The sequence below is a fragment of the Rhinolophus sinicus genome, chromosome 17, assembly GCF_057876585.1.
Source record: "Rhinolophus sinicus isolate RSI-liver-muscle chromosome 17, RSI-T2T, whole genome shotgun sequence".
In the NCBI taxonomy this organism is placed as follows: domain Eukaryota; kingdom Metazoa; phylum Chordata; class Mammalia; order Chiroptera; family Rhinolophidae; genus Rhinolophus; species Rhinolophus sinicus.
Window position 1 is genome coordinate 61584532 of NC_142517.1, and position 10141 is coordinate 61594672.

General features: G+C 40.1%; 1 protein-coding gene across 1 annotated transcript in view; it reads right to left on the reverse strand.

Moving 5' to 3' along the window:
• SEC22A (SEC22 homolog A, vesicle trafficking protein) overlaps window positions 1–5301 on the reverse strand; it is a 56855-nt gene extending 51554 nt beyond the window's left edge. The window contains exon 1 of the mRNA XM_019738990.3: window positions 5187–5301. The gene's annotated coding sequence lies outside the window, so the exon portion shown is untranslated. The remainder of the gene's footprint in view (window positions 1–5186) is intronic.
• Between the last annotated feature and the right edge of the window lie 4840 nt (window positions 5302–10141).

Genomic DNA, 10141 nt, shown 5'->3' on the forward strand with positions numbered 1-10141 from the left:
AATCTATGGGACACACACAGACAAAGCAGTTCTAACAGGGAAATTCATAGCGATACAGGCCAACTCAACAAACAAGAAAAATTTCAAACAATCTAACCTTACACCTAAAGGAACTAGAAAAAGAACAAACAAAGCCCAAACTGAGTAGAAGGAAGGAAATAATAAAGATAAGAAATGAATGATATACAGTCTAAAAAAACAATACCAAAGATCAATGAAACCAAGAGCTAGTTCCTTGAAAAAATAAACAAAATAGATAAACTTTTAACCAGACTCTCAAGAAACAAAGAGAGAATCCTAGTAAATAAAATCAGAAATGAAAGAAGTGACAACTGATACCACAGAAATACAAAGGATTATAAGAAAATACTACAAACAATTACATGCTAACAAATTTGACAATCTGGAAGAAATGGATAAATTCCTAGAAATACATAATCTTCCAAGGCTAAATCAAGAAGAAACAGAAAATCTGAATCGACTGATTTCTATAAATGAAATTGAATCAGTAATAAAAAAAACTCCCCACATACTAAAATCCTGGACCAGGTGGCTTCACAGGTGAATTTTAGCAAACATTCAAAGAATTAACACCTATCCTTCTCAACTAAAGTTCCAACATGACTATCCAAATCATTTTTTTTCTATTCTAAAAGCAGTAAAAAGAGAAAGCTGAGATCTCTCACGGGATAATATCTATACTATAATCCTCTTTTAAAAATTGTTAACATGTTTTATTTAATTAAACAATTGCTACATTTAGCCTCAGTGTTAAGAAAGTAGGCAGATGTCTTACTTCATATCCTTAACCATTTAGTATTTAAATATAAAACTTTTGTCTTTACAGAAGTATACTGTAACACAAGGACTACTCCAGGAATTAACATGAAGGCAGGGTTGTGATCTATAGTTTCCAAACATCCATATACTTAGTTTTTAAAAGCACACTGCACTCTTTTATGCTTGATCTTTTTTTAGGATCCCAACAGAATTAGGAAGTATCTTTATTATAGGGTGCCAACTTTCATGTAATCTTCAAAGTTACCCTTTTCTTCTTTATGACTTGAAAGGCACAAAGATAAAATTCATACTTCCTAAAACATATACTGAGAAAAGAATACCAACCTGTAAATTCCACTCATTTCGCATTTATTGAGTACTGTTAAAAGGAAGAGCCACAGGCCCAAAATGGCATCACTCATGTTAAACACCCATGATAACAAACCTAGATTAAATACCTAACCTAACTGCAGTTTCAGCCTCTCCCAGGAGTGGAATTTTAAACCAATCACTCTGGAATTTCCTGATCCACTAGTGAGGTAATCTGCCTGGTAAGACCCCCCTGCCATTCCTTGCCTAAAATAATCTACTCTTAACTTTTTAGTTCCACCCTCTTTCTGCCTGTAAAAACCTTCCATTGTGTATAACCTGCCAGACTCATGACTCACTTAATAAAGCCAATTAGATCTTCCAAATGACCGTTGAATTTTGTTTTTAACAGTACATACTGTGTGCCAGGGACTATGGCAGACATTAGGAATACAGTTCCTACCATCAAGAAGCATCAGCCCAGAATTAAAGAAATTCAGATGAAAAAAGCAAACAATGCAAGCTGTGCAGCACACCACTTTACTAATTGGAAAACTACAGTTAGATAAACTTATTTCAGATATTCCTAATACACACCTTTAGGCTTGTAACCAAAATTCTTAAAAGGCTGTCAAAACACTCTTTCTATTTATCAGTAGATAAGATTTTTCTGAGAAAAAGTCTCTTCCTCCCAGAGTCAACTGACCTTGCATCCAGACCGAACAAAAAAACCTGAGATGACTGCCCAATGAGCAATGCCAGGCTTGACTAATTTGTAAATAGACTTCAATCACCTTAGGATAAGCAATTTCTCCTCTATCAACTCGATACATATTACCCACCCTTTCTTTTTTCTTTTTACCATGGATTCTTAATGCAGTTCCTTAAAACCAAAAACAAAACCAAAAAGCTCATCTTATCTGGACTGTGCTAGTATGAAGACGCATCTGTCTTCATACTAGGGTTAGAGTACCCTTAGAGTCTAGGCAAGGCGGTGGTTGGGAAAACCAAGGAAGAGTCAGTGGGAACTGGGGAGAAAAAAAGGTTAAGATACTTGCCAATTAGAGTGACAGATTTAGAGTGACAATTTAGGAGCAGAAGTAGTTTTATCAGGGCCATTGAAACATTTTTAGGCCACTGGTCTATTTTCCCTTACCTTTAACACTGGAAAAATATTGCATATGCCTTTAGACAGTGCAGAAAACTCACAGGGAATCTGAGTACTGGCCTCTCCCCAGTAGCAAATGCTAGAGGAAAAAGGCCAAATTGGAATCTAGATAGGTCTGGGTAAATATTTATGTAAAGGCCAAAGAAAAGAAACTCCAATAATACCACACCGCCATAGCAGGGGTTAGCAACCTTTCAGATAACAAGATCCGACCTTTCTTCTTCAGAACCTTGTGGAGTAATGCCTGTGGGTCCAAGGTACCAGGAAGGCAATCTCTCAAACAGTAATAAACAAACCAAACATATAAGCACATTTTATATGTACTTTCTAGCAATATGCTTTCATAAATGCCTCTTTAAGATTAAAAAAACATTTCATTTTGGGTTAATCACTCTTATTTTATTTTAGGTCATTATTTCCCAAACTCCAGTCATCCAAGTACCATTTTCACAATTCGTACCATATCCGCATCCTACCTGTACTATTATGTACCTAATATAGGTCTTTCATTTGACTTATTTATTGTCTTATCCTTAGCAATAGCATCTGTGAAGTCAGTTTTGAGGTGTTAGGTTTTTCTCCTAATATAAACTAAAACAGAGAACTTTTGGGGTTTCATTCAAATGTGTATGAAATTCTGGAGAAATTTTTAAAAATGTTCATCTGTTTATCACTCAAATTATCTTGCATATCTTACAGTACCAAAATTTGGGAAATACTACCTTGGTACATATTATTTTATTAAAAGTGCTAACAGAGATCTGTGAGAATTGGGGGTGGGGAGATGTCATTCGGGGAGAAAGCTACACTAACTATTCCGCACAGGGTAGGGGCAAGATTGAGAGAAAAAGGAAGGTCTTACACAGCAATAGTTTAGCAGGAAGGCAAACAGAGCTTGAAGAGGAAAAGCGGAAAGGGTACCAAGGACAACCAAAATTTATTTTGCAACTTGCTCTTCCCCGCCTCCCCCCACAACCTCTCCAGCAGCCTTTGACACTCCTATTACAGGTGTTTGCATTACACAGTACGTGCAGACCTCAGGCTCCACAGTATGTGCAGACCCTCATCTAGGAACATTTGTGTAACACCTCATCATTCACAAACAGAGAGGGAGATATAATCTTCATTTTACAGATGAGGAAACGGCAGGCTCCCTTTCTCAGTGCCACACTGCTAATGTATGGCAGAACTGGCGCTTAAACCTAAGTTTCTTGTATCTCTACATCACTATGCGACACCAATCTCCTAAAACCAACAAGGGGCAAGAACCCAGTGATACAGAATCTAGCTATTCATTTTGGATTAATAATAAAAGACCAGCTTACATTTTCTTTAAGAGGCAGTATAGTATGCTAGTTAACAGGATGGACTCTGGAACCAGATTACCGGGGCTCATTAACTGGCTCCACCACATACTGTGTAAACTTGGGCAAGCTTTGTCTTTCTATACTCAATTTCCTTACCTGTAAATTGTGGCTACCAACAGTATCTATCTCATAGGGTTATTTTAAAGATACTAATAGTATCTACCTCACAGGAACATGTAAAGAACCTGAACCACTGCCTTGCAGAATGAAAGTACATTATTATTTGCTATTATTATTTATTGACTGCCCTTTATTTACCAGGCACATAAAGTGCCTGGCACACATTACCTCATATGAGCCTTTCAATAACCTATGAGATAGGTATTATCCGTTCCATTCTACTTTTGAGGAAATTCAAACGCAGAAGGATTAATTTATTCAATCCCTAAACTAGCAAGTGACAGATTTAAACCCAGGCCTGACTCTAACCACCCTATGAGACGTTGCCTCTCAATATATTCATGCTTCTTCCAGCTACATAGAAAGATCCCAGGCACCCCCTTTCGATAAGACCTGGGCTTTTTTCATACACCAATATAAAATATACCTAGATTTTAAAATATCTATCATACACCAAAAGAAGCACTAAACAGAGATCATGGTTCTCAACATAGGAAACACCCAGATGTTCCATTAACTGAGGGTGTGGTCACAGATGTCTGATTCCAATACTGAACTACAACCTTCATATACCACAAATTGTAGGTACTATTTAAGGTACTGCCTAATTCCTTATAATCTCAGCACATGAGCAAGTGCCAGTAACCAGGAATGTGGTTCAGAGTTTTAAAAGGTGGCTGTTCTACCTGTCAGCTGGGATCCCAGCATCTCCCGATGGGTGGCTGACTCAAGCCCTGGGCCCTGCATTGGCTGAGTAAGAGGGAATTTTCTCAAGCTCGCCATCTGCCCCTAGGTGGATGACCCAGGAAACTAAAGAGCAACGGAAAAGTCCAAAGCTGCTTCCACTGGCAGAGGGATTCAAGTCGGCTGGGGCTCGGCTTCCTATTTCGGAGCCCACTTGCACCTGTCAAGCCAACCGCGCAGGTCTGTCTGCCACATCGTTCCCAAAGTGCCATTAACAGGGCTTTCAGAGGATTCCGAGGGCAAATCACTGGGCGCATGGCTCATTCAATTCCCACAAAACGCAAAGTAAGCCACTGAGTCAAATCCCACCCTGCCTAAAAGAAACAGGAAATGCCACGTCAAGCTCTCTGGGGCAGCCTAAGTGGATCACGGTGTTTCTGACAGGGAATGCCGCCCTGCCCGGGCTGCCCCATACCCGGGGCAGGTCGGCCAAGGGGCAACTGCCACCCGCGTGGCCCCACACACCCCGCAAGTCGCAGGGGACGAACTCCCTGCAACGCCGCCCCTCCGGAGCTCCTAGGCTCCAATGACACCCGGTTTCCGCCCCCGCGGCACGGGCTTGGCTGGGTAGGTCTGTAGACACCACAGCCAGGGCCAGGGCCGTGGCGGGAGGCGGGGAGCGTGAGGGGAGCGGCCAGCCAGGGGTTCGAGCGACCCCGAGAGCGGAGGAAGGAGGACTGGGAAGGGCCGGGCCGTACCTGCAGAACTGGGACCAGCCGCTCCGAGTCACGCGGCCCGCTGTGCATTGTGGGGCAAGGGCGTGGCCTTTCCGCGGGGCAGCCCGGCGTCCAACGCGGCAGGCTCCCGGCGGGATCAAGCCCCGCCCCTGTCCTCTCCGCTCGCTCAGGCCAATCAGGTTCAGTGAGAAAGAAACACTAACCCGCCCCCTCCCAGGGCCCAAGGTAGTCCCGCCCCCTCCAGGAGAGATTGGCAGTTTTTCACGCACCTACGTCAAGAGGTTGTTTACTTCTGTAGTGGTAGACTGTGCTGTCCCTCAAGAATAAATCTAATCTCTTCCGCCTGCCTCCTGTATTTGGAGGCAATTTGTCTCTCATGAGGCCCTACAGCAAACGCTTGTCCACGGAGCAGGAGAGAAAACCCCTCTGAATGAGCGAGAACAGTTCCTGCCCCATTTACCACCACACAGGAGGAGGCACCTAACCTTAGCAGAGAAATGCTAGATAACCACCCTGTGGCCCCTTCCAATCTTTGCATCTGTCATGTATTATTAAATAAGCACTGACTGTGTACCATGTGCCAAGCACGGTGTTAGGCGTTGGGTTACAGGAGTAAACATAACACCGGGTGGAATCTAAAGTGTAATAGGAGCAAGAGATGTTAAAACATAAATCATTACATAATTATAAATTGTGATCAGAACTGTGATGAAAAAGTAGTGGGTGTGATGATGGATTAATTCTGGACTATCAGGGGAAAGTTCTTTAAAGAAGTACCTTTTAAGCTCCAGGCATATGAAAGAGCCTTAAAGAATGTTAAAGGCCGAGGGAACGTTATGTGTGAGGTTGTTAGGGCTTGAGAGAACTCGGTGTGTTCTAAGAACTGAAAGGAAGTCGGTGTGATTGGGGTGCAGGGAGCAAACTTGGGCTGAGACGAGGCAAAGGCCAGACCATGCAGGCTCTTATTGGCCACCTTATGGATTTTAGATGGTGTTTTGGAATGTATCCTAAGGTCAATGGGCAGCTAATAGAGAGTGTTAAGTAGGGTCTGATTTACATATTTAAAAGCTCATTCAGGCTGTTTGTGGAGAATGGTTTGCAAGAGGGCAGGAGGGGTTGCTGGAAGTCCAGTGTGGAGGCAATTACATTAGCCAAGGCCCAAGATGATAATGTCTTGAACTAGCACAGTAGAGACAGAAAGAGTTGGATAATTTTGAGACATATGTAAATCAGAGGTGGACTCCAAGGGATTTAATGAATTGGTTTGCTGGGGAGGGCAAAGAAAAGAGGAGCATTAAGGACGACTCCTTAAGTAACCAGATGGGTTAAGAAGCCATTTACTGATTTGGGGAACATAGAAGGAGGAGCAAATGGTTTGGGATGTGTTAAGTTTGCGGTGCTTATAAATGGAGATATCAGACAGATTTGGATATGTAAATCTGGAGTTCAGAAGAAATGTCTGGACTAATTATATAAATTTAGTGGTTGCTGGAGTGGGTTAACCCAGCAATTCCACTCCTAGATATATATGCAACAGAAATGAATTTATATGTTCACCAAAAGACATTTCTAAGAATGTTCATAGGATGAATGCATTTTACAATATTCACATAGTGAAATAGTATACAGGAAAGAGAATGAACAATCTAACAACTACACACAATACACAGATGAATGTCACAATCATAAAATTAAATGAAAGAAACCAGACACAAAAATTGTATACTACATGATCCCACTTATATAATGTTCAAAAACAGACAAAAATAATAGATGGTAAAGAAGTCAGAAAAACCACAATGAGATACCACCTGACTCTAGTCAGAATGACTGTCATCAATAAATCAACAAACAACAAGTGCTGGCGAGGATGTGGAGAAAAGGGAACCCTCATGTACTGTTGGTAGGATTGCAGATTGGTGCAGCCACTATGGAAATCAGTATAAAGGTATCTCAAAAAACTGGAAATGGAACTAACTACCTTATGACCCAGCAATTCCACTTTTAGGTATCTATCCAGAGAAATCCAAAATGCTAATTCGAAAAAATGTATGCATCCCTATGTTTACTGCAGCTCTATTCACAATAGCCAAGACATGGAAACAATCGAAATGCCCACCGGAAGAGGACTGGATTAAGAAACTGTGCTACCTTTATACAATGGAGTATTACTCAGCCATAAAGAAGAATGAAATCTTACCATTTGCAATGATATAGATGGACCTAGAGAACATTATGCTAAGTGAAATAAGTCAGATGGAGAAAGACAAATACCATATGATCTCACTTATATGTGGAATCTAAAGAACTGAATAAATGAACAAACTAATCAGAAACAGTCTCAGAGATATAGAGAAAAAACTGAGGGTTGCTAGATGGGAGGGGAGTGGGAATAAGGGAGAAGTTGAGGGGATTAGAAAGCATAAATAGGTAACCACAAGATTGCCACAGAAATACAAAAGACAGTTTGGAGAATATAATCAATAATGTCATAAAGATTTTGTAGGATATCTGATGGACACTTGTCTTATTAGAGAGACCACTTCATGGACAGTGTAGATGCCTGAACACTGCAATGTACACCTGAAGCTGAAACTGAATAACAATGAATGTCAACTATAATTTTGTATATACATATATATAGTCACAGGATGTGGAGTACAACAGAAGGAATAGAGATCATGGAAATGTAACAGCTGTATACGATGTCAGAGGGGTAGTAGATTGGGATGGGTGTTATCACTTTGTGAGGGGTATAAATGTCTGACTATTACATTGTTTTTTACACCTGAAACAAAAAAAAAATTTTTTTTAAAGAAAGAAAAATAAATAAATAAATATATGGGGAAAAAAAAGTCAGGATATTGGTTACCCTTAAGTGGTATTAATGCTTGGAAAGGGTCACTAGGGGGCTTCTGGAGTTCTAGTAATGTTCTTCTTGATCTGCATGTTGATTACACCAGTGTGTTCAGTTAGTGAAAATTCATCAAGCTGTATTTAAGATTTGTGTATTTTTTCAGTATGTATTTTATTATTCAATAGAAAGATAACATTTCTAAAATGTTATGGCCGATCCAGCCCTGAATAAGTAACTAGTATCAGACCAACCTTCCTACCACAAACAATAAAAAACTGGACCAAATCTATGAAATAAGTGTTTTCAGACAATGGACAATTGGCACAGTAAGACTGTGATCCTGGAAAGAAGGAAAACAAATAAGATGATCTCAAGATTTCCCCAGATTTCTTTCTGGAGATATTTACCTAAGCACAGGATAGAAGAAAGCCAACCAGAATACAGTACTCTTGCTAACTGAGAAGAAAGAAATTTAAATGAAGAGAGATTGGGGCAACAGAAATTTGCAGGGCAGAGTATTAGAGAAAGAGTTCTAGAAATATGCGTAAGGGTCTCCTTGAATCTTTGGTGTAGGTTTAAGGATAGACTGCATGAGGCTGGCTAAGTAACAATGACTGGATGAACTATAAGCTGAGCAACTACTAGAGCTTGAATAGAATCAAGAAACATTCAAGTTTTGACCAATTGGAATGGCAAAACCTTGTTAAACACCTAGGGCATTTTGTACAGAGAGCTCAGAAATGCCACACTTTAGAGATGTTAATTAAAAAAAAAGGTCCAAAGTGAAAGGCAACACGCATTTATTTGAGATCAAAAAGGAATAGGGAAGAACTGATTCACGCAGAAACCCAAATAGTGTTCCAATTAGGAGGCAAAGGCAAGGTTAATTAATGAGAAAGGGAAGGGGAATAATTACATCAATAGAAGGAGGGCATTTCTATTGTTACAGATAAGCTAATATCTGTAACAATAGAAATGTTTTTAATATTCAGTCCAATAGTCATCAGTCTGATAGCCAGTCTGCTTTCTTGTTATCCTTGCAAACAGTTTTTGGGACACAATGTTGCTTTAGGCCCAGTCCAAAGGTTATTTTGCCCCATTTTAACATTTCAAAGTTTGACACATAAGATGTGCAAGGTAGTTCCTCTGGGATGGCAGCTCAGACTCCATTTTAAAGTGGTTCCATATATATTTTACAGAGATAAGGCTAAACTAGCCCAACAGTGAAGGCTATTCTAGACCCACTCAAACAAAATTGAGACAGCTTATCTGCAAGTAAATTAACTTTATGCTTGAATGAAACTTAACAATATTTAAAGAAAGACAACAAAATCCATGCACTACATCATGTTATAACTGTAATGTCCAGTATACAATAAAAAATGCTATGTATGTGAAGAAGCAGGAAAATGTAAAGCATAAACAGGAAAAAACTCAGTCAATAGAAACAGACTCAGAAATGACAAAGATGATGAAATTAGCAGATGTGGACTTTAAAGCAGCTATTATGCATATAATCAAGAAATTAAAGGAACACATAATGAAGGACATGGAAACTATAAAAAGAACCAAATAAAACTTCCAGATATGACCCCAATTGTGTTAGCTCCTAGGTTAGCATTTAAAAAGGTTGAAGGAAGGAAAGAGAGAAGTAACTAACACTGTCCCAAAAGATTGTCAGACTTGTACCCTGCGTGTCTTAAGGTTAAAAGTATTTAATATTCAGGCCATGGGAAGGTGTCTGGGGATTAGTAATTGTTTTAATTTATAATACCTGGAAAGGAGTCATGTCCCAGAAGTTGTCTGTCAAAAGCTCTCTAGAAGTTATCTGTCAAAGGCTCTCCAGATATACCCTAGGCCATTGCTTTACAGGTAGGGCCCGTGGGTGCAGCCCTGAGATGAGGTTGTATGGGTCCCATCCTCTGCCAGGCTCTTTGCCTGTTGCTCGTTTTCCTCTGTGCACTAGGTGACCTGCTGTCTGCAGATGGGATGCTGATCCCATGGAAATTATGAGATGGAAATTATCTTGAGATGGAAATTATCTCAAGATTGACGAGAGGTCTCTGACTGGGGACTCAGACCATGTCAGAAGTCCCCCAGAAAGAGATTCCATTTGCTC